The sequence below is a fragment of the Phaseolus vulgaris genome, chromosome 7, assembly GCF_051622355.1.
Source record: "Phaseolus vulgaris cultivar YP4 chromosome 7, ASM5162235v1, whole genome shotgun sequence".
Classification (NCBI taxonomy): Eukaryota; Viridiplantae; Streptophyta; class Magnoliopsida; order Fabales; family Fabaceae; genus Phaseolus; species Phaseolus vulgaris.
Genome location: NC_143504.1, coordinates 31595907 through 31620937, shown reverse-complemented (window position 1 = coordinate 31620937; position 25031 = coordinate 31595907).

The following is a 25031-nucleotide window of genomic DNA, read 5'->3' as shown; positions in this document are numbered from 1 at the left end:
TGTATTTGTTCACTCAATTTAATGTGTTTCACTCCTTCATTTAATACATTTATTTTTACATGCAGTCCAACAGGCAATCTGGATATTATGAGTGTTGTTATTACGTTATGCAGTGAATGTTGACTATTTTGCAAGCTGAAATTAAGAAAGGTTGGGATCAGGTAATACCTCAATACAATAAACACTTTAAAATTTATGATTTATTATTCATGCACTAATTCAAAAAATTTCAAATGTCACAGTTTTTCAACGACCAATACCCGCTAGATTCAGAAGCATTGGAGTATGTGAGAACAACATGGTCAAAGTATTTTGTAACCATGTATAACACCCCAGGATAGATAAATCATTAGAATGAAAAACTTTTTCATATATTAACAAAACTTTTTTGTATAATGTTATAATTTGTTGTATGTAATTTTTATATTTAAATTATGATTTTAAATGTTTTGACTTTTTGGAATTGAAAATTTTATGCAGGTTTGAGATTTTTTTTAAAAACAATTTTTTTTTCAATGACTACATATAACGACGGTTCCACGAGGAATCGTCTTTAAAAATACCTACTTACTACGACTCGTCTTTAAAAGTCCATTACTTTTAAAAAAAATAAAAATCAGAAGCCACTTTTAACGACGGTTTTGTCAACCGTCGTTATAAGTCTCAGTTTTAACGACGGTTCCTCAACCGTCTTGAAAAACCCCATCTTTTTAACGACACTCGCAATGACGACGGTTTTGGAACCGCCTTTAAATGTTGATTTTAACCGTCGTTAATCTACCTTTTTGTACTAGTGTTTCAGGATTCACTGGGTTCTTTGCCAACTCAATTGCTGATTTGTTGTCAACTTGAATCATGGTCAACAAGTTTCTAAGCCATATCGCATGACATATACACCAAGATGTTGCCACATATTCAGCTTCACACGTCGATAGCATCACGATCGGTTGCTTCTTTGAAAGCCAAGAAAATGTTGTGTTGCCCATAAAGAATACATATCCGGATGTACTTTTTCGATCATCTATGTCTCCACACCAATCGTTGTCAGAGTAACCCACCAACTTTTAATCTTATGCTTTCGAGTAGAACAATCCTAGTGATACAATACCTTGGATGTACTGTAGGACTCGCTTCAACGCCTTCCAATGTGAGTAAATCGGTTCCTCCTTGAATTGATGCCGACACTTAGTGAAAGATTCGACCTCGTGCATGTGAGAGAACGAAGGATTCCTACTAAACTTTGGTATCTACTTGCATCGACAAGTTCTCCTCCATCGAACTTTGAGAGTTTTGCACCTGGTTCCATTGGTATTGATATTGGGTTGCAATTTTCCATCTTGTACTTCTTCAAAATTCCCTTTATTGTTGTATTTTGTATACTTTTCATTTTGTTGTTGTATTTGGATTTTAATCTTCTCATGCATTTTCTTCACAAAATCGGCTTTGATTACTCCTTCCTTATGCACAAATTCTTGTGGATTAGGAAAAGGTAACAAATCCATAGGTGTGAGAGGATTAAATCCATATACGACTTCAAAAGGAGAAGCATTAGTAGTCTTGTGGACTACTCTATTGTAAGCAAACTCGATGTGGGGAAGATACTCATCCCAAGATTTATGGTTTCCCTTCATGATAGCCCTAAGCATAGTCCTAAGAGATCTATTGACTACTTCGGTTTGGCCATCCGTTTGAGGATGACAAGAAGTTGAAAATTGTAGTCTTGTTCCAAGTTTGCCCCAAAGAGTTTTCCAAAAGTGGCTTATGAACTTGGGATCTCTATCGGATACTATACTTCTAGGTAGACCATGGAGTCTCACCACTTCTCTAAAGAAGAGTCTAGAAATATTTTGAGCATCATCTACCTTGTGGTAAGGAATAAAATGGGACATTTTGCTAAAATGGTCCACTACCACAAAGATAGAGTCATGGCCACTTGCAGTCCTAGGGAGTCCTAAAATAAAGTCCATGCTAATGTCTTCCCAAGGAGCATTTGCAATCGGCAAGGAGGTGTAGAGTCCATGAGGCATTGTTCTAGACTTTGCTTTTAAACATGATATACATCTAGAACAATGTCTTTGGACATTTTTTCTCATGTGTGGCCAATAAATTTTTTCTTTCAAAAGGTCTAGAGTCTTATCAACTCCAAAATGGCCCATGAGTCCCCCTTCATGTGATTGCTTGACAAGGAGCTTCCTATGTGTGCCTTGGGGAATGCAAAGTTTTCCTTGTTTAAAAAGATATCCCTCGGCCACATAGTAACCTCCTTGCGCCCTATGTTGACATTGGGCATAGATGGATGAAAATTCTTGATCCTCTTGATAAAGCTCTCTTATGTGATCAAATCCAAGAATTTAGGCACCTAATTTTGAAGAAAGTACATGCCTCCTTGAGAGAGCATCGGCCACTATGTTGGTGCTTCCTTTCTTGTATTTGATTACAAAAGGAAATTGTTCAAGAAACTCCATCCATTTAGCATGTCTCTTGTTGAGCTTGTGTTGGCCCTTTAAATACTTTAAAGACTCGTAATCACTATGGATTACAAATTCTTTGGACACAAGGTAGTGTTCCCAAGTCTTTAGGGCTCGCACAAGAGCATAAAGCTCTTTATCATAGGTGGGATAGTTGAGGGTGACACCATGGAGTTTTTCACTAAAATATGCAATGGGGTGTCCACCTTGCAAAAATACCGCACCTATGCCTACTCTCGATGCATCACATTCTATCTCAAAAGTTTTGGAAAAATTTGGGAGAGCTAGAATTGGTGCATTGGTGAGTTGATCCTTTAGCCTTTGGAAGGCTTGCTCATCCTTATCACTCCAACAAAATGCTACATCTTTTTTTACAAGTTCATTTAAAGGGGAAGCTAAGCTTGAAAAATTAGGCACAAACCTTCTATAAAAAGTAGCTAACCCATGGAAACTTCTTACATCACTTACATTTTGCAGAGTGGGCTACTCTCGGATGGCTTTGATCTTCTCGGGGTCAACATGCACCCCCCTTTTGTTAACTATGAAACCTAGGAAAACTACACTATCTACACAAAAGGTGCACATATCACTATTGGCAAATAAACTATTTTTCCTAAGCACTAGAAGAACTTCCCTAAGGTGACTTAGATGGTCCTCTAGGGTTTTACTATACACTAAGATATCATCAAAGTAAACAACTACGTATTTACATACACAATCCCTCAAGGTATGATTCATGAGCCTCATGAATGTACTAGGAGCATTAGTAAGCCCAAAGGGCATCACCAACCACTCATATAATCCAAACTTGGTCTTAAAAGCGGTTTTCCAATTATCACCCTCTTTGATTCGAATTTGGTGATACCCACTTTTAAGGTCAATTTTAGAAAATATGGTTGACCCATGTAACTCATCAAGCATGTCATCAAGCCTTTGGATTGGATGCCTATACTTGATGGTAATGTTGTTGATTGCTCTACAATCACAACACATACGCCATTTTTCATCTTTTTTTGGCCCCAACAAGACAGGTACAGCACAAGGGCTTAGGCTCTTTTGAACCCAACCCTTCTCCAACAAGTCTTGAACTTGTGACTCTATCTCCTTGGTTTCCTCGGAGTTAGTTCTATAAGCGGGCCTATTTGGTAGGCTTGCCCCCAGAATGAAGTCAATTTGATGTTCTATACCTCTAATGGGAGGGAGTCCAATGGGTCCCTCATTAGAGAATATATCTTCAAATTCACTTAAAAGTTTTTCCACTTGAGGAGGTAGACTCATGAATTCATTACTTGTGGCAGTGCATGAAAGTGTTTCTTTACAAAAGATTAGGCTTGGTTGTTCAACAAGAAGCAAATTTTCCAAGATGTTTTCAAAAGGCTTTTCTTGTTGAGCAACCTTGTGGGGAGGAACACTCTTCTCCCACGCCTTTCTATCCCTAAGGATTTTCTCTTTTTCTAGCACTTTTTTTTTTCCTCATCCCTCTTATGTTTCATTTGTATTTGGTCTTTCACCACTTGAGAGTGTGGTAAAGGACTAAGTACAAACTTCCTATGCTTATGGGTGAAGGAAATCTTGTTAGTGAGACCATCATGCAAGGTTTTCTTGTCAAATTGCCATGGTCTCCCTAATAAGATGTGGCAAGCTTCCATAGGTACTACATCACATAAAACCTTGTCTTTGTAGTTCCCTATGGAAAACTTGATTTCCACTTGCTTATCTACATTTAGTTCCCCATTTTCATTAATCCATTGTAATTTGTAAGGTTTTGGGTGAGGAACTACTTGTAGATTAAGCTTATCAACCATTCTAGCACTATAACAATTGCAACTAGATCCACTATCCACAATGAGGGAACATATATTTTTTAAAACATTACATCTTGTATGAAAGATGTTCTCCCTTTGTGTTTCCATAGATGTGCTAGGTTGATTGTTGAGGGTTCTCCTAATCATTAACAATTCTCCCTCTAATGGAGCTACCCTCTCATCCTCCTCCCCTTCCTCTCTCTCACTTGGCTCATCCTCGCCACTAGTGTATTCGTCTACACCTTTTAAAAACAAAGTCCTTTGGTTTGGGCATTGTGCTTGCACATGCCCTCTTCCATAGCACTTAAAGCACTTAACGTCCCTAGCTCGGATGGGTGGGGTGGAGGCATCTTTTGTTAAGGGCTTGGTAGTTTCCTTTGGTTTTTCTCTAGATGTTCTACCCTCCCTTTTATAATCTTTCTTGGGATAAAAGCTAGAGTATGAACCCACCCTTTGACTTGAAGTTTTGCGCAAATTTTGTTGTTCAACTTTAATGCAAAGTTGAACCAAGTCATTCAAGTCTTGGTAGGGAAGGAGTTCTACCCTATCTCTTATCTCAAGAGAGAGGCCACTAAGGAATCTTGCTATGGTGGTGTCCTCCTCTTCTCTAATGGATGCTCTCATCATGTAGAGCTCCATTTTCTGCCTATACTCCTCTACACTCATATTTTTTTGTTGGAGTCTTTGGAGCTTGTCCATTAACTCCCTATGGTAGTATGAGGGTATATGTCGACGTCTTAGGGCTCCCCTAAGGTAATTCCAATACTCAATGGGAGGTTCCCTATGAAGACGTCTTTCTCTTTCGAGAGAGGTCCACCAATACATGGCGTTCCCTTGGAAGCTAAGGGTGGCTAGGGGTACCTTGCGTTCTTCACTCACCCTATGGCAAGCAAAGAGTTGCTCTACTTTCATTTCCCAATCTAGGTAGATTTCTACGTTCTCCTTACCATGGAAATGAGGTAGGTCTACCCTAACTTCCCTTGGGCCCTCTTGCTCCCTTTGCCTATTTCTTCTAGGGGGTGAATGGTAATAGTCATTGATTCTAAGGCTTCCCTCCCCTAGAGACTCATCTTCTTTTGAATGAGATGCATGAGTATGAGATTTTTTTTGAATTTTTTGATTTCTCTTCCTTTGCTCTAGTTAGTTCATTGATTTTAGACTCGTTCTCCAATTGTCTATAGGAAATTAATTGAACATCCTTGGCAAGTTGTTTCAAAAGGGATTTGATGGATTTCACAACACTTTCCGTAGACTTTGAAGAATGAGAAGACATGACTAGAGTTTTGTGTCTAGAAATGTTTTACCTTGAGAAAAATGATGGAAGTTAAAGAAGGTAGTTTTTCAGGTAAGAGAGGTGAGTCACAATGAACTACTTAAATACCAAGTCTTGCCTTAGCCAAAAACTATCCCTCAATGTCTTCACACAAATCTTTCTCTTAATAAACCACTTAAAACACAATTAAGTTGGAGAAATCAAAATTTTTAATGCAAGAAATAATGCAAACTATCTAATCACCCAAGCAAAACTAACAAAGCTTAAACCAGACAAAACAGTTTGATAAGCGTAGCTAATTAAAGGTAAAAAAGATGCAATTAAAACAATTAACAATTGCTAAGCTAGATAGTTCTAAACTAGTCGGCCCTAGGTGAGGCTTCTTGGACACTTGGAGCCCTTGAAGACACACTCACCGTCTAATTACGTAATTAAACAAGTATTTAACAAAAGTTAAGTTGCAAAGAAATTAGATGGAACTCCCTTTGTTGATTTTCTATTTGCACTTCCTTTGTTGTCTCTTCTTTGTTGGGCCTTCCAATGTATGTGGTGTATTTGGTAGGTGTTTGTTTCTGCCCTTGCCGTTGTTTCTCTTAGAATTACGTAATTAATTCTTCAATCCAGCACCTATTAAGCAAACTAGACTCCTCTAAAGTCAAATTCTACTCAACCAAGTACCAATTGATAATTAATCCACCACCAAGCTTAGAGGTCAAAGAATTAAAGCAAGAAACAAATTAATTTGAAAAGAAGTACCACACAAATGGAATTAAATGTGACAACTAGAAAGAGTATCAATGAAATATTAGACAAGCAAATAAAAAGGTACTCAAAGAAAGGATGGCACACAAAATGGAACCTATGGAATAGCACTAGATTTGATTTTAAAATAAATAAAAAAACAGCACTACTGAAACAAATTGTTGTGGTCCAGAGTGTGTGATTTTCACAGATTTATGCTGAGCTGGCCTTTTAATATTTGCTTCTGAAAATTGATATTCAAACAGATCAAGATCTCAACAAATTTTTGGCGTTGGTTTCACTCCAAACGCATGCACCATTTTTTTTTAATAAATTTTCTAAAATAAGTGCTCAGATTCGCCAGTTGTAGCGTCAGGATTGCACACTGTTTTTGTAATATTTATCATTTTTTTCTATTCTTTTTTTGAACTGATTCTTTTTTTGTCCTTTATCTAACACCTCAATCTTGCAAAATCCAGAGGCTCAGAAATTTCTTATGTGTATTTTAATTTTCATAAGCAAAATCAGCCAAAACAAAATGGTGGAAAAGAGAGGATTCTGTAAATCTGGAAATAAAAACAGAATGATATACCAAAAGAAACACAATGGAAATTAGTGTAAGGAATTTGTGTGGATCTAACACACAAATATGAACTCAAACTAAAAAATAAAAAGCACCAAAGGATAAAAAACACAGCAGATTCAGATAAAGCATTTATACCAAAAAGAAGAAACAAATAAGCCAAAAAAAGTACTACTAAGATTTGATGACAAATATGGAAACACAAGACTTGACAAAACTTATAGATTCATAAAATAAAATGACTCAAGCATTAATATGAACCGAATGAAAATTGCAATCAAGACTCAAATGCCTAAAAATAAGAACAGCAACACAAAATATCAAGGATCCTACACAAAATTGAAATAAGATGTTCAAGCATAATTTGAACAAAAACTACCGATTGAATTGAATAGAAAAGCATTCATATCATATTAAAAACAGAAAAACAGCAAGACAACTTGGAAACAAGATGAAAAACTAGGAAATAAGAAGAACTCAAAAGAAAAGACACAAAGAGATACTCATATTTGAAGAACCATAGCTCTGATACCAAATGATGGCATTCCTATGAGCTCTTCTTGGATTTTGTTGATGATGGTGCGGAAGCTTAATGGATGAGAGTGGAACAAGGTCCTCCTAAGAGGTGTGGTGACCTTGAAGGTGCATGAGAGGTAGTGAAGGTTGGAGTGGTTCGGCCATCTCCATTTGGGGGTGTAGTTTGAAGACTAAAAACCTAATTCTAGAAAGAATTGGCTAGGGTGTAATTTGAATGGCACTTGGGCAGCATTTCATTACTCAAAATAGTCTTTAAAATACAAGGTGTAGGCTCCTCCTTTTATAGGCTAAGGAGGACCATAATGCAACCCTAATGCTAATCAAAATGAAATGCAAATTACATCACATGGAGCACATGGAGCACATGGCCGGCCATGTGGAGAAATATTCTAGAACGTGAGCAAATCTAGGGTAAATCACATGGAAACAAGTTTATGTTATTCACACTACACTTAATACTAAGCTACCCCTAATGGGCCTTCATGTAGCATGTACAAGTTACTTTCTCTACCATCTGTAGCTTGACCCAAATCTGCATGGAGACGCTTGGCCATGGACCTAGTGATAGGTCCTAAACGGTCTCCTCTTCCTCCTAGACGCTCTCCATCTAAACGCTCTTCACTCCCTCCTAGACGCTCTTGATTTGGTTCTTGTTTTTCATGGGGTGTTGAGCTTGGCCCTCTTCCATCATCAAGGGTCACCCTTACTTCTAGTGTCTAAGGAGGAAAAACAGGTTCATCTGGACCAAGGAATGCGAAGAGGCGTTCTTCAAGCTTAAGGAGTACCTGGCCAGTCCCCCAGTGTTGTGCAAGCCACAGCTGGGTACTCCGCTCCGTCTGTACTACGCTGTGACGGAGCGGGCGATCAATTTGGTCCTTGTGCAGGAGCAAGACTAAGTGCAGAAGCTATATACTTTGTGAGCAAAGTATTGCAAGGGCCTGAGGTAAGATACCAGACCCTAGAGAAGGCGGCTCTGGCAGTGGTGTTCTCGGCGAGGAGACTTCGCCCTTATTTCCAAAGCTTTACAGTGGTGGTGATGACAGACCTGCCTATCCGCAAGGTCCTGCAAAAACCAGACGTGGCAGGAAGGATGGTACAATGGACAGTGGAACTCTCAGATTTTGATGTCCAGTACGAGCCCCGAGGTCCTATCCAAGGTCAAGTTTACGCAGATTTCGTGGTAGAGCTCTCCTCGGCAGATGCACACTAATAGGAAGACAACTTTCGGTGGGTGCTCTTTGTAGACGGGTCCTCTAACCAACAAGGCAGCGGGGCAGGTGTCATCTTGGAGGGACCAAACGGGCTATTGATCGAGCAGGCCCTATGGTTCGCCTTCAAGGCCAACAACAATCAGGCGGAACACGAAGCCCTCGTTGCAGGCATGCTGTTGGCAAAAGAGATGGGAGCGCATAGTCTGTTGGCGAAGAGCGACTCCCTATTAGTCACAGGTCAAGTGACTGGAATACTAGGCCAAGGACCTTCAGATGGCTACCTACCTAGCGTATGTCCAGATTCTGAAGGGGTCATTCGCGGTGTTCGAGCTGTTGCATGGCCATAGAGAGCAGAATGCCCGAGCTGACTTGCTAGCTAATCTCGCCAGTTCAGGCAAGGGGGCAGACAGAGGATGGTCGTACAGGAAATCCTGAAGACACCTTGAACTTTCACCACAGATAACTAGGTGGGGGTGCACCAGGTCAGCATGACAAGAGGAGGGGCAATGAGTCATCGGTCGTTGACCCAAGAGACACTGCAGACACCCGAGGTAGGCATATACCCGATCCTCCTGGGGGAGGAATCAATGCAGGTTTTCCTAGTCGAAGGAGGAGAAACCTGGATGATGCCCTACAAACGCTACCTAGCTAATGGGATACGCCCTCTGGAACCCACAGAATCCAGGAAAATCAAGAAAAATTCTGCCAAGTACACTCTCATTGATGAAGAGTTGTTCAGACATGGGTTCACCCATCCAATCTTGGTATGCGTACGAATAATGGCAGAGCTGCACGAAGGTATATGTGGGAGTCACATCGGTGGACGATCTCTAGCATCAAAGGCCATTCGTGCGGGATACTATTGGCCAACTGTAAGGGAAGACTGCACGACGTACGCACAGTAGTGCAAGCAGTGTCAACAACATGCTGACTGGCACAAGGCACCGCCAGAGGACCTCAGGTCAATTTATAGCCCTTGGCCTTTCCATACATGGGGAATCGATATCCTGGGGCCATTTCCTTTAGCAATAAGGTAGATAAAGTACCTTGTGGTCGCTATAGAGTACTTCACGAAGAGGATAGAAGCTGAGCCAGTGGCGCGGATCACGACACACAAGATCCAGCACTTCGTGTGAAAAAATATAGTGTGTCGCTTCGAGGTTCTGAGGCGCTTGGTGTCCAACAACGACACGCAGTTTGTAAGCCAACAACTGGGTAAGCTAAACTCAGAGGTTGGAATAAAGTAGGAGTTCGCATCAGTAGAGCACCCCAAGATGAATGGGCAGGTTGAGTCTACCAACAGAGTCTTGCTCAGAGGTCTGAAGAGAAGACTTGAGAAGGCCAAAGGAACCTGGGCAGAGGAGGTTCCTAGAATAGTGTGGGCTTACCGCACCACTCCCCAGTCCACCACCGGAGAGACACCCTTCAGCTTGGTGTATGGGTCGGATGCGATGATTTCAGTGGAGATCCAGGAGAGCTCGCCACACTTTTTCTGAACTTCATGGCTGAAGAGTCCAATGAAGAAAGAAAGGTGAACCTGAACCTACTGGATGAAATCAGGGAGGAAGCAAGAATCAAAGCTGAAGCCTTGAAGAGAAGGGTGGAGTACAACTACATCTCGAAGCTGAAGCCTCGCCAGTTCCAGGTCGCCGACCTGGTGATGCGGAAGGCCCACCCATATCAGCTAGAGAACAAGTTATCCCCCAAGTGGACTGGTCCTTTCAGAGTGACAGAGGCCCTTGGGAATGGAGCATACAGGCTTGAGACGCAGGAGGGAGGCGCGATTCCTCTTACATGGAACGCGACCAACCTCAAGTTTTATTTCAGTTGAACAGTAACATTGTACACAGTTCTTAGGGGACGCTCTTTTTCCCTTATAAGGGTTTTTTAATGAGGTCACCCAATAAATTTCGATTGAAATATTTTCTCAAATTTTTGTACAAATGCAGATACAAATTGTTGCCTTGCGTTAGAGGTCTCGAGAGCGGGAAAGGTAGGTTCGTAGAGAACACCTCCCCCCTCGAGTGAGAACGCCAAGGTTGAACGAAATAGTTTACCAGTGAAATTCTCCTTCGCCTTTGCGTGAAGGTAAGGTCAGTTCCGAACTGTTCCCTTGCGTTAGAGGTCTCAAAAGCGGGAAAGGTAGGTTCATAGAGAACACCTCCCCCCTCGAGTGAGAACACCAAGGTTGAACGAAATAGTTCACCACAGAAATCCTACTTCGCCTTTGAGCAAAGGTAAGGTTAGTTACAAACTGCTCCTTTGCGTTAGAGGTCTCGGGTGTGGGAAAGGTAAGTTCGCAGAGAACACCTCCCCCACGAGTGAGAACGCTAAGGTAGAACGAAGTAGTTCACCAGGGAAATCATCCTCGCCTTTGAGCGAAGACGAGGTTGTTGAACTAAGTGGTGTTCAAGCTTTGAAGAATCCAAACCCTTTGAAGGATGTTGAAGGCTAGGCTGTGCTTGTTGTTGCTGAGCTGTCTTAGATAGGATTTGGGGTAGATTGTTTATGTAATCCACTCTTGATTGAATCCAAAGCATAGGCATTCTCAATCTTTCTAAAACAAAAGTGTTTTTCAAACTAAGTGAAAAACAACCGATTGTTTTGTCGAAATAATCGATTTTTTATACTTACGTGTTTTTAGAAAAGGTTGAAAACTGTTTTTCAAATGGTTGAGCTGTTAAAACCAAAACAACCGATTGATTTGAGGAAACAACCGATTGATTCGAGGAAACAACCGATTGTTTGTTTTGGTACCATAACAGAAAAATGGTTTGTGCTTTGACTGAGCATTAAATGATTTCCTAAATGTTTACGCTCCAGTTTTTAATGCTTTGACCAATCTTTAAAGGCAATTAATAGTTTGTTAAGATTTGATAACAAACAACAACTTTGATATAAAACAGTAAAACAGATTTGGGTTTTACAACAAGAACACAGTTTTTGAGTTTTGAAAGAGTTGAGATTGCTTAGAGATTGAGATTGATCAAAGAGTGTGAGATAGGATTTCTACTTGTATTGATTTCATAATTGCTTCTGTAACAAGTGTAATCCTTGTATCTGTTGAACAAGAATCTTTGTGTGTTTGCTGAGAAGTGTTGTGTGTTCTTGAGGGGATCAAGATCAGCATTCTTAGTGTTGGTGTGTTGGCCAAGAGAAGTGTGTGTCTTGAGGTGATCAAGGTCTCTTTCTTGGTTGTGTTGTAAGTGATCTAGGTTTGATTGCTTAGTGGTTTTCCTCAGTGGTTTCTGAGAAGACTGGATGTAGCTTTGGGTTTAGAGTGAACCAGTATAAATCTCTGTGTGCATTTTCTCTATCCCTTAACTCTTTAAATGGTATAAACAACCGATTGTTTCTGTGAAACAACCAATTGTTTTTTCTGGTGTTGTGCTTTTTGCTTTGTATTTTGAAAAACTGATTTCTTAATCAAGATATTCTCGAAGTAATTTCATTCAAGGCTTAAAAGTTTTAGAAATCCCTCTTTAAACCATTCACCCCCCCTCTAGTTTAAAGCCATACATTCTAACAATTGGCATCAAGAGCTTGGTTCTTGAAAGTTATTCAAGTTGATCCAAAAATCTTTTTTCTATGGTTGGAAAACAATCTTTTGAGGAAGGTGCTTCAATCTAGAAACCACCTTTATTCTGTGGATTGAATTACAAGTTTGGGAAGCCAAAATGAAAATCTTTGTGGAATCTATTGATCAAGGAATTTGGGACTCAATTGAGAATGGTCCTTACATTCCAAAGTTTAGAAAGAATGGTTCTTTCATTGCAAAACCTTGGTCTCAATGGACCAATGATGAATGTAAAATGGCCAATCTTGATTGTACTGCTCAAAACATAATAGCTTCTACACTAGATACTAATGAGTTTTTCAGGGTATCAAAATGCAAAACTGCTAAAGAGATATGGGACACACTCAAGGCTGCTCATGGAAACAATGAACCAAAGGAGGCAAGGTCAAAGAGTCAAGCAAGAAGGAAAAGAAGGGAAAACAAGAAAAGCCTCAACCTCTGCTTCATGGCCATAAATGAGGATGAATCAAGTAGTGTAAGTTCATATAACTCCTCAAACTCTGAAAATTATGGTAAATTACTTCAAGCCTTTCAAGAAATGCATGAAGAAGCCAACCGATTGGCCCTCTTGAACAATCGGTTAAAGGAAAAGAATAGCTGGCTTGGAAAAGGAATTAGAAAATTCAAAAACAGATTTTGAAAACCTTGAAATCATTTACAAAAACTCCTCTTGCAAGTGTAATACTCTTGTTTGTGAAAACTGTGAAAATCTTGAAAATAAGGTCCACTATCTTGTTAAAACTGAGGATAAGCTTTCTAAAGGTCAATCCAACTTTGAGAATGTCTTGGCATCTCAAAACTGTGTTTTTGGAAAAGCTGGATTGGGTTTTAATCCACAAAACAAACAAGATAGATTTTCAAAATCATTTTCGAAAATGCCAGAAAAACAACCGATTGGACCATCGAAACAATCGATTGTTACATGCTTCTATTGCATGGAAAGAGGTCATTATGTGAGGTTCTGTAAAATCAGAAAATATGTTGTTCCTAAGGGCTTTATGAAGTGGATTCCTAAGTGCAATAAAGATTCAATTGTTGAATGTAAACCAAATGGACCCACATTCATAAGGGGACCAAATCTTTATACTTGAAAATCTTCTTTGTAGTAAATATTGGAGGAGAGCAAGCAACAATGGTACTTGGAAAGTGGATGTTCCAAGCACATGACAGGGGACAAATCAAATTTCCTGAGCATCTACTTTAAGCAAGAAGGGCATGTCACCTATGGGGACAACAACAAAGGAAGGATTCTTGGGAGAGGATCCATAGGAGACAAAGACATCTTGGTCATCCATGATGTGCTCTATGTAGAAGGTCTAAAGCACAATCTGCTGAGCATTAGCCAACTATGTGACAAGGGATATCAAGTGATGTTCAAGTCAAACACATGTGAAATTTATCTACCTAACACCAAAGAGGTAATGTTGGTAGGCAAGAGAGTAAATAACGTGTATCTTCTAGATATCTCTTCACCATGTTCAATTGGATGTCTTCTATCCAAGCAAGATGAATCTTGGATTTGGCATAGAATAATTGCTCATATTCACATGAATCACTTGAACAAGTTAATTTCAAGGGATCTTGTGATTGGGCTACCAAAGCTCAAGTTTGAGAGGGATCACATTTGTGAAGCATGCTAAAAAGGGAAACAAGTGAAAAGTTCTTTTAAAATAAAAAATGTTGTTTCTTCTTTAAAACCCCTTGAACTTCTTCACATGGATCTCTTTGGACCCTCAAGAACTATGAGTCTTGGTGGAAATTATTATGCTCTTGTTATTGTTGATGACGTTTCTAGGTTCACGTGGACTCTTTTCTTGGAATCAAAGAGTGATGCCTTTTTTGCATTCAAGAAGCTAGCAAGAAGGTTGCAAAATACAAAGAACTGCAACATAGGCTCTATTAGAAGTGACCATGGAGGAGAATTCCAAAATGAGAAGTTTAGCAAGTCCTGTGAGAAGATGGGGATTCTGCACAACTTCTCTGCTCCAAGAACTCCACAGCAGAACGGTGTGGTAGAGAGGAAGAACAGTGTCTCTTGAAGAGCTAGCAAGGACAATGCTTAGTGAATCATCTCTTCCTAAGTACTTTTGGGCAGATGCAGTGAGCATTTCTTGTCATGTGATGAATAGAGTGCTTATTAGGCCCATTTTGAAGAAAACTCCATATGAACTCTTCAATGGAAGGAAGCCTAACATCAACCATCATAGATTTTTTGGCTGCAGCTGTTTCGTTCTCAACAATGGAAAGGAAAACTTGGGGAAGTTTGATGAGAAAGCGGATCTTGGCATCTTCATAGGGTATTCTCTCACAAGTCATGCATATAGAATCTACAATAAGAGGTTGATGACTGTAGAAGAATCAGTTCACGTTATCTTTGATGAGGTAGATCACAGAAACATCCAAATCCCGAAGACCAGAGCTGAAGAGGATGAACAAAGCATCAGTTTGGAGAAGCTGGAAATCTGTGCAGAAAAACAACCGGTTGATTCGCAGAAACAACCGATTGAAATTCTGCAACATAGTGAGTTGCCCAAAGAATGGAGGATTCCTAGAGATCTTTCAGTGGAAAACATCATAGGGCAGATAAAGGAAGGTGTCTCCACACGATGCTCCATCTCAAACTTTTGCTAGCACACAACTTTTGTATCACAAATTGAACCAAAGTCAATTGATGAAGCTCTCAAGGATGAGAAGTGGGTTGAAGCTATGCATGAAGAGTTGAATCAATTTGCAAGGAATGAGGTATGGTTTCTTGTTCCCAGAACAGATGAAATGAACATTATAGGTTCAAAGTGGGTTTTCAAGAACAAGTTGGATGAAGATGGTGTGGTCACATGGAACAAAGCAAGGCTAGTTGCCAAAGGCTACAATCAAGAGGAGGGCATAGATTATGGTGAAACCTTTGCCCCTGTTGCAAGGTTGGAGGATGTGAGGCTGCTACTGTCTTTTGCTTGTATGAGTGGTTTAAAACTCTTCCAAATCGATGTCAAGAGTAACTTCTTGAATGGCTACATTAATGAGGAAGTGTATGTAGATCAACCACCGGGTTTTGAAGATCATAAGCATCCCAACCATGTCTTCAAGTTGAAGAAATCTTTGTATGGACTGAAGCAAGCTCCAAGGTAGTGGTATGAGAGGCTTAGCAACTTTCTGCTATCTCATTGTTATGAAAGAGGAATGGTAGACAAGACTCTCTTCATCAAAAAGTCAAATTTAGAAATAATTCTTGTGCAAATCTATGTTGATGACATCATCTTTGGTGCTACACAAGATAGCTTGTGTGAAGAATTTGTGGCTGCAATGAAAGGTGAGTTTGAAATGTCTATGATGTGAGAATTGTCTTTCTTTCTTGGATTGCAGGTTAAGCAAACAAAGGATGGGATCTTTCTATGTCAATCAAAGTATTGCAAAGAGATTCTCATGAAATTTGAAATAGAGAGTTGCAAAGAAGAAAGCACTCCAATGCCATCAAGTTGCTACATGGATGCTGATTATGCTGGAAAAAGTGTAGATCAAACCAAATACAGAGGATTGATTGGCTCTTTGCTTTATCTAACAACTAGTAGGCCAGACCTCATGTTTGCGGTGTGTCTTTGTGCTAGATATCAAGCAAATCCTAAAGAGTCACACTTCAAAGCTGCAAAAAGAATTATGAAATATCTCAAAGGAACATCATCTGTTGGGTTATGGTATCCTTCTCACTCTCCAATTCATTTAATTGGTTATTCAGATTCTGACTTTGCAGGTTGCAAGCTAGATAGAAAGAGCACAAGTGGCACTTGCCACCTCCTTGGCTCAAGCCTAATCTCATGGCATAGAAAGAAGCAAGCATGTGTTGCTCTCTTTACTGTTGAGGCTGAGTATATAGTTGCTAGTAGCTGTTGTGCACAGATTCTATGGCTCAAACAACAACTTGCAGACTTTGGATTGAAGATCAACAAAGTCCCTTTGATGTGTGATAACACCAGTGCCATCAATCTTACCAAAAATGAAATTCAGCACTCAAGGACCAAACATATTGAGATAAGGCATCATTTCATCAGGGATCATGTAAACAATGGGAACTGTGAAGTGAAGTTTGTGGAGTCCAAACTACAATTAGCTGACATCTTCACGAAACCACTACCAAAAGAGAGATTTTTCTTCCTAACAAATGAGTTAGGTATCCTTGATCTTAATAATCTTTCCTAAATCTGTTTTGATACATGTTAAGGTCTATTTGTGAAGACAAATAGGGGGAAAATTAATTGGTCTTGTGTATCCTTATCTGAAACTGTTTAATTATGTTAAAATCTCTGATATAAAACTGGTTTCTGCTGCTGCTGATAGAAACAACCGATTATTTCGAGTGAACAACCGATTGTTTATCAGATTTTATGCCTTAAATGTGTGAAAATCTAACCTGTTGTTGTAAGAAACATTGGATGGTAGATATGCTATTTTTGCAGGTACTGCTTCAAATTCAATCGGATCAAACACAAGCATCAGGGATTTGTCTTCATCAAATAGGGGGAGATTGTTGAACCAAGTGATGTTCAAGCTTTGAAGAATCCAAACCCTTTGAAGGATGGTTGAAGGCTAGGCTGTGCTTGCTGTTGCTGAGCTGTCTTATATAGGATCTGGGGTAGATTGTTTATGTAATCCACTCTTGATTGAATCCAAAGCATAGGCATTCTCAACCTTTTTAAAAGAAAAGTGTTTTTCAAACTAAGTGAAAAACAACCGATTGTTTTGTTGAAACAACCGATTGTTTTATACTTAGGAGTTTTTAGAAAAGGTTGAAAAGGTTGAAAAGGTTGAAAAGGTTGAAACAACCGATTGTTTCAAATGGTTGAGCTGTTAAAACCAAAGCAACCGATTGATTCGTGGAAACAACCGATTGTTTGGTTTGGTACGATAACAGAAAAATAGTTTGTGCTTTGACTAAGCTTTAAATGTTTTTCTAACTGTTTACGCTCCAGTCTTTAATGCTTTGACCAATCTTTAAATGCAATAAATAGTTTGTTAAGATTTGATAACAAACAACATCTTTGAATATATTTTCAGAAAAAAAAAAGATTTGAGAAAAAGAAGTTTTTACACAAGAGATTTTCAAAGAGTTGAGATTGCTTAGAGATTGAGATTGATCAAAGAGTGTGACATAGGATTTCTGCTTGTATTGATTTCATAATTGCTTCTGTAACAAGTGTAATCATTGTATCTATTGAACAAGAATCTTTGTGTGTTTGTTGAGAAGTGTTGTGTGTTCTTGAGGGGATCAAGATCAGCATTCTTAGTGTTGGTGTATTGGCCAAGAGAAGTGTGTGTCTTGATGGGATGACGGTCACTTTCTTGGTTGTGTTGTAAGTGATCTAGGTTTGATTGCTTAGTGGTCTTCCTCAGTGGTTTTGTTCCGTCCGGTTGACCTGGGACGTCTTCGTGCGCGACCTCGACCGTCTGCTAGGGACTCCTTCCCACTGATCACCTGTGGATTCCTGCAAAGAAGGACAAAAGGGCGCCCTAGCGGCCGTTTGCACTCCGACGCTCAAGTCAGCCAGCAAGAAACACCAAAAACTATGCACCTCCGTATCGGAGCACCGCGTATGGCACTCTGAAGGTGGTAAAAAGGAAACTGTGTCTAGTGTATATTTTCTCGTTCTGGCCAAAATCCTTCCCTAGTCCCTTGTGCAAAACCTCAAGGCTCGAGCAAGCAACTAGAGTGTTTCTGGAAAATTAGCCAAAAGTTCGAACCCCGTTCCCAACATTCTCGGCGCTATTTAAACTACCCAAGCATTTAAAGCGCATTAAAGCGCTTTTAATCATGAAACGTAACGCACTAAATTCACGCGTCTAATTAGAAAACGTAGCGCATTTAAGACGTTGAAACGCTTGGGAGCCTTTATAGTACCTTAAACGCTCGAAACAGAAACTGTATTAAATGACTTTAATTACCAGGTACCTGACTAAATGGTGTTTCTATTCTGACCTGGCTGTCGTACACGTGGAGGGCCTCACAGCGCCATGACCCCAGCTGAGGGGGCGTTTCTTCGTGTGAGTCCTCCTGCTTGGGAGGGCTACTGCGCAAGGGGTGACTTTTTGGGTGCCAACTCATGCCCCCAATCATCTAGTCACTCACTTTGAGAGCGTATCTGCCTTCCTCTCGTACCCTGCACCCGGCTACCCTGGGCGTGACCCTCCTCTTGAGTCGTATCTGTCCCAAAGGCGTCTCTAGGGCGACAGGGGTACTTCACGAGTCAGGCTGCCCTACACTGGTGCTGTCACTATGGCCTTGAAGCCACCTTTCTCTTCTCTTTATCAGTCCCCCTGATCATCGGGACCTGAGGCCTTCCCACGGCGTCGCTCCTTCCATGGTCTTTCCTACCCATGGGTATCGGGGAACCACAGTGTGATTGCCTTGCCTTAGTGATATTTGATCTTGGCGACGCCCTGGTTGGGCGATGCCTCCACCTAGGCGACGCCTCGCCTTGGCGACGCTTCCTCTTGGCGACGCTGGTACTTGGCGTCTCTTCACCTAGGCGACGCCTTGTGTTGTCTTTGACTCCTGGCGTTGACTTTGACCTTGACTTTGTCAACGCCCGGATACGGGACGGTACAGGTTTCTTTGAAGACTGGATGTAGCTCTGGGTTTAGAATGAACCAATATAAATCTCTGTAAGCATTTCCTCTATCCCTTAACTCTTTAAATTCAGTTTTGATATTTGTCAACTGGTATAAACAACCGATTGTTTCTGCGAAACAACCAATTGTTTTTTCTGGTGCTGTGCTTTTTGCTTTGTGTTTTGAAAAACTGATTTCTTAATCAAGATATTCTCGAAGTAATTTCCTTCAAGGCTTAAAAGTTTTCGAAATCCCTCTTAAACCATTCACCCCGCCTCTAGTTTAAAGCCATACATTCGAACAGAGAAGTGTGTGTCTTGAGGGGATCAAGGTCACTTTCATGGTTGTGTTGTAAGTGATCTAGGTTTGATTGCTTAGTGGGATTCCTCAGTGGTTTCTGAGAAGACTGGATGTAGCTCTGGGTTTAGAGTGAACCAATATAATCATCTGTGTGCATTCTCTCTCTCCTTAATCTCTTTAAAGTCAGTTTTAATATTTGCAAACTAATATAAACAACCGATTATTTTTGCGAAACAACCGATTGTTTTTCTGGTGCTGTTGTTTTTGCTTTGTGTGTTGGCAAACTGAATTTCTTATCATTTGTTTGTTGAAGAAACTTCATTCTTGGCTTAAAAGTTTGAGAAAATCCTCTTTAAACAATTACCCCCCCACCTCTAGTTTAAAGCCATCCATTCTAACAATTGGCATCAAGAGCTTGATTCTTGAAATTTATTCAAGTGTGATCCTAAAACTGTTTTTGATGGGTGATAGACTACCTTTTGGGGAAGGTGCTTCAATCAACAGACCACCTTTGTTTTGTGGTTTGACCTACCAATTTTGGAAAGTAAGAATGAAAATCTTTGTAAAATCACTTGACAAATGAATTTGGGATGCAATTGAAAATGGTCCTTTTGTCCCAAAGTTTGAAAAAGATGGATCTTTCATTGAAAAGCCTTGGTCTCAATGGACTGATTCAGAAAGCAAGAAGGCCAAATTTGATTGCATTGCTAAAAACATAATAACCTCTGCTTTGAATTCAGATGAGTTTTTCAAGGTCTCTCAATGCAAATCTGCAAATGAAATGTGGGATACCTTGGAGGTAACTCATGAAGGTACAAATGAGGTAAAGAGAGCTAGGAAGCATACTCTAATCCAAGAGTATGAGATCTTCAGAATGCTCAAAAGTGAAACAATTGCTGAAGTGCAGAAAAGATTCACGCACATCATCAATCATCTCATGAGCCTTGACAAGACCTTTGAAAAGGAAGAGCTAAACATCAAGATTTTAAAATGTCTTGATAGAGCATGGCAACCTAAGGTAACTGCTATATCCAAATCTAAAGATCTAACATCCTGAGTATGGCTTCTTTGTATGGAAATCTTAGGGAACATGAGTTAGAGATGAATCGACTCAATGTTCAAGAAAGCGAAGACAAGCACGTAAGGAGCATAGCCTTAAAAGCTTCCAAGCACAAAGGAAAACAAGAATCCAGTGATGATAGTGATGAGGAAAACCTTAGCTTGCTATCAAGAAAGTTTAGAAAATTCTTGAAGAGGAACCGCAACAAAGACAACAACAAAGATAGGTATGGAAACAAGAAATCTAATGATTTTAATTCAAATAACTATACTTGTTTTGGTTGTGGTGAGCAAGGTCACATAAAGGCAGATTGCCCAAACATAAGCAAGGAGAAGAAGTCTAGCAACAAGGAAAAGAAGAACAAGTCAAAGAGAGCCTACATAGCTTGGGATGAAAATGAAGTATTATCATCAAGCTCTTCATCAAGTGAAGATGAGAAAGCAAACATCTTGCAGCTCAAGTGAAGTAAGTTTTTGTGCTTCTTTAAATGAACAAAATTATAGTGAATTGCTTGAAGCTTTTCAAGAAACTCACGATGAAGCTAATCGATTGGTGCTTTCAAACAACCGATTGAAAGAACTTAACAGTTGGCTGGAAAAGAGAGTGAAATCATTTGAAGATGAGATTGAAAAATCTAAAAATGATTTCAAAAATCTGGAAACACATTTCAAAAATTCTTCTTGCAAGTGTGACACTCTCATTTGCGAAAATTGTGAAAATCTTGAGAAAAAGGTGCATTATCTTGTTAACACTGTGGAAAAACTTTCAAAAGGAAAATCTAACTTTGAGAATGTCTTGACATCTCAAAGCTGTGTTTTTGGAAAGGCTGGTTTAGGCTTTAATCCACAAAACAAACAAGATAAGTTTTCAATTTTTTTTTTAAGAAAGCCAGTAAAACAACCGATTGTTAAGTCGAAACAACCGGTTGTTACATGCTTTTATTGCATGAAAAAGGGCCATTCGGTTAGATTATGCAAAATAAGAAAGTTTTCTATTCCCAGGGGCTACATGAAATGGATTCCTAAAGGATGTGAGGTTCCAAATGAGAAAAATAAATCAATTGGACCCACATTTGTGAAAGGGCCAAATCTTGTTGCTTGAACTCATGTTTATGTAGGAAATCTAAAGAAGTGTGAAGAACTGAGTCATCTGATCAAGTTCTTGGAAGAAAAAGACTAACATTGAAGCTAAATCAATGTTCTGCATCTGTCCAAAGGCCCTGAACAGTTGAAAGAGGCTTCTTGATCAAAAAGCACATGGCTCATTGAAAGAACAACATAAAGGATAAAACCTTCCTTTTCTTTGTTCTTAATATTTGTTTTTAAGTTCTTTTTTATGGTTAAATATCCTCTTTAAAATGTTTATCTTCATCTGCTTTGAACACTTTCTGCTCAAGGTTAAAATTCAAAATCAGTTTTTAACTGCTGCAGAAAAACAACCGATTGTTTTCTCCAAACAACCGATTGTTTTGAGTCTGACAACACTGTGAAGAAATCAATTTAATTTCTATTTTAAATTTCTATCCATTGCAGATCAAATTAAAGAGAGAATCCTTGGTCAATGAATCTGTGTTGAAAGCTGATCATGCTGAGAAGGAAGTTACAACAGTCATAAAGGAATATATTCCACAATTTTGGAAATTCAAGAGCTTTTTTGGTTGTGTTGTAAGTGATCTAGGTTTGATTGCTTAGTGGAATTCCTCAGTGGTTTCTGAGAAGACTGGATGTAGCTCTGGATATAGAGTGAACCAATATAAACATCTGTGTGCATTGTCTCTCTCCTTAATCTCTTTAAATTCAGTTTTTATATTTGCAAACTAGTATAAAGAACCGATTGTTTTTCTGGTGCTTTTTTTTGCTTTGTGTTTTGGCAAACTGAATTTCTTATCATTTGTTTCTTGAAGAAATTTCATTCTTGGCTTAAAAGTTTGAGTGAAGAAGAGGTTAAATATGAGTCGTTCCCTTGGGTTAGAGGTCTCGAGCACGGAAAGGCAGGTTCGCAGAGAATGCCTTCCCCCTAGAGTGAGAACGCTAACGTTGAGAGAAATAGTTCATCAGGAAAATCCTCTTCCGTGAGGTCAGTCGCAGGCTTTCCCTTAGGTTGGAAGTCTCGGGAGCGGGAAAGGTAGGTTCGCAGAGAACACCTCCCCCTCAAATGAGAATGCCAAGGTTGAATAGCACAATTTACAACTAAGTCCTCCCCTGATTTGAAGCAAGCGTGCTACCTAAGGTTCAAGTGTTTGTCAAAGGCGTTGCTAGAAACGTCAGCGTGAGGTGCATCAATTAATGATCAAAGACGAAGAGATGCATGTTAAGGTGAAAGAGAAGAGCAACATTCAAACAGATCAAGATCGAGAAAGTTAAAGCAGTTAAAGGTAAACAAAGCATCCATAAATAAGAGGAATTGTTTGCTAGAAGACTAAATACAGTTTAAGATGGTGGTGCCCTGGGCACAATCTGCCCATCCATGAGGCGTCCATCTCAGGGTGCGCACAGGCAACCTGAGCGAGGGCGTCCTCGAACCCCGCAGCGTACGCATCAGCAGCGCCCTCAATCAGCTCAGCCTCAGCTTTCTTGAAGTTTTCGGGTTGTTGGGTGAGCTCCGCTTCCGCCCAGCCAAGCTGCACTTCCTGGTTGGTGGCCCTTTCTTCAATCTTCGTCTTCTTCGCCTTCGTTGCCACTGCCTCTTCCTCCAACTCTACTACCCTGGTGCGCAAAGGCAAAACCCTTGACTCAAGATCAATGTAATTCTGCCTTTGTTGAAGAGCCTTTTCTTGGTCTCCCTTTCAGATTAGCGGAGGCTGCTCAGTTTCTGCTCCAACGTGGTTTCGCGATTGGTGAAGACTTGAACCAGTTGAGCCAGTTCTTCCTTCTTTTTCTCCTCCGCCAGAGCTAAGTCTTCTTGGGCCTTTGCCTCCACCAAGGCCAGTTGTTGCCTCATCGCCTTAGCCTTGTTGACTTGAGCGTTTGCTTAGGCTAGGAGTTCGCCGAAGCCAAGGCCCAAGCATTCCCTGACCATGTCCTTGTCCACCTCCACCGCTGCCCCTCGTTGGAAACCCTTGAGGGTATGCTGAAGGACAAGAGGAAGTTCGTGTGCAGGTTGAGTTTGCCCATGCCTAGGGGCGCTCTCACCGCCACCTTCGAACGCGAGGAGGCCATGAGGTGAAGAAGCACTTGGCTGGTGCTTCCTGAAAGATGCAGGACAGCTCGCGAGGTCGCAACCACCATCGCCCTGTGCCTCTTGAAGACAGACCCTTCAGCAGAGTCCTTGTCAGACTCAATCTCCACCACCCCTTTGCTTTTCTCAAGGGGGTGGGAGCAGGTGAAGCTTGGACGGCAGCAAGGGAAACCGCGATGATGGGAGTGGAAGGAGCGGGGGAAGGCGTGTCGGTGGCAGAGATGGGAGCGGGAGGAGCAGAGGCACTCGCAGCCCCAAGCGCCCCTTGGCGACGTGGAAGGGGCTCAGCAAACCTCGCCCATTTTTCCTCGTTTAGCACAATACCTGCGCCGAGGTCAGAATGCAAGAGGTCAGCAAAGCAATACAGAATGCAAGAGTAAGCATATAAGTATGAAGAGGCAGAATATACAAGTATAGCAGTATGCTAATAGGCATAACAAAGTAAGACAAGAGAAGACCGATACCAATATAACCTTTGAGGGCCCCGACATCGTACTCATGCTTGATTAGCTAGACGGTGTTGAACACCGCCCCCAAACTTGAGAGAATCTGGAACACTTCGCGATCGGGACGGGCCAGTTCCTCTAAGGTCTTGGGTTTTTTAAACTTGAGTTCCTTCACCCAGTAGAGGGGGAACCCGTCCAGCAGAGTAGGGTCGTGTTCAATGCAACACACCCTAAGGAACTTCCCTTTGAAGACTAAGTAAGATTGTTGGAAGAGTGAGGAGAACTCTCCCTGCCACGCCATTGAAACTCACCCAGAGATTCTTCCCAGGGTTCTTAGTCTCAAAGAAGTGGAGGAAGAGGTCGACCGAGGGAGGGTGCCCAAAGTGGTTGCACAGTATAGAGAATGCCCTAATGAAGGCCCAACTGTTGGGATGCAGCTGGGTGGGGGCCACGTTGATTTCTGTCAACAACGCCCTCTCGAAGCCAGTGAGGGGGAGACACAGCTTATTCCACTTGAAGACGGTTTGGTAGAGGAAGAAGAAGGGCTCTCCTTCGTTAGCTCGTTCGTTGGCGCACACAGGTTCGCCCTTGATACATGGTCGAACGAAAACGTAAGCATAACTTTCGTGCCCAAAGACACACCCTATACAGTCAGGCTCGCCTTCCCGATGATTCGTCACGTCCATGCTGGAAGTAAGTGAAGAGGTCTCGGCGAGAAATTCGGCAGAAGCCCAAGGGTACAAGGCTCTGTAATCTACGTAGGGTGGAGGTTTGGAAGTTGTTTTCGTTTGAGCCATCTCGAAGAAAGTTAAAAAGCAAGAAAAAGAAAGAAGGAAACGAGGGTTCAGAAAAGGGCGATGGCGTAACCCAAGAAAAAAAAAACCAGAAAAACCCCACACTCGAGGAAAACCCAGAAAAACAGAGGAACGGGAAAAAAGCAGAGAAAGCCTAAAATGCGAGGAATTTTAAATAGTCTCAAGCAGTTATCAAGTAGCAAAATCGAAAAATAAGGGCGATCAATGAATAAAGTTCATACCTTTCGATCGATGTGGGTTGAAAGTTCTGAACTTTATAGAAGGAAAGGCGAGAGCGCTCGAGGAAGAAGATGAAACAATCAAAGGTGTTTTTGAGAATAATGGAACAGTGGTTGGAAATGTGTGTTTTCGAATACTTAACGTAAACTGAGAAGCGCAAGCGGCGTTAAGTCCTGTCCGTTGATCAAGACACGTGTGCACAGATTAAAATGGGCACAGAGA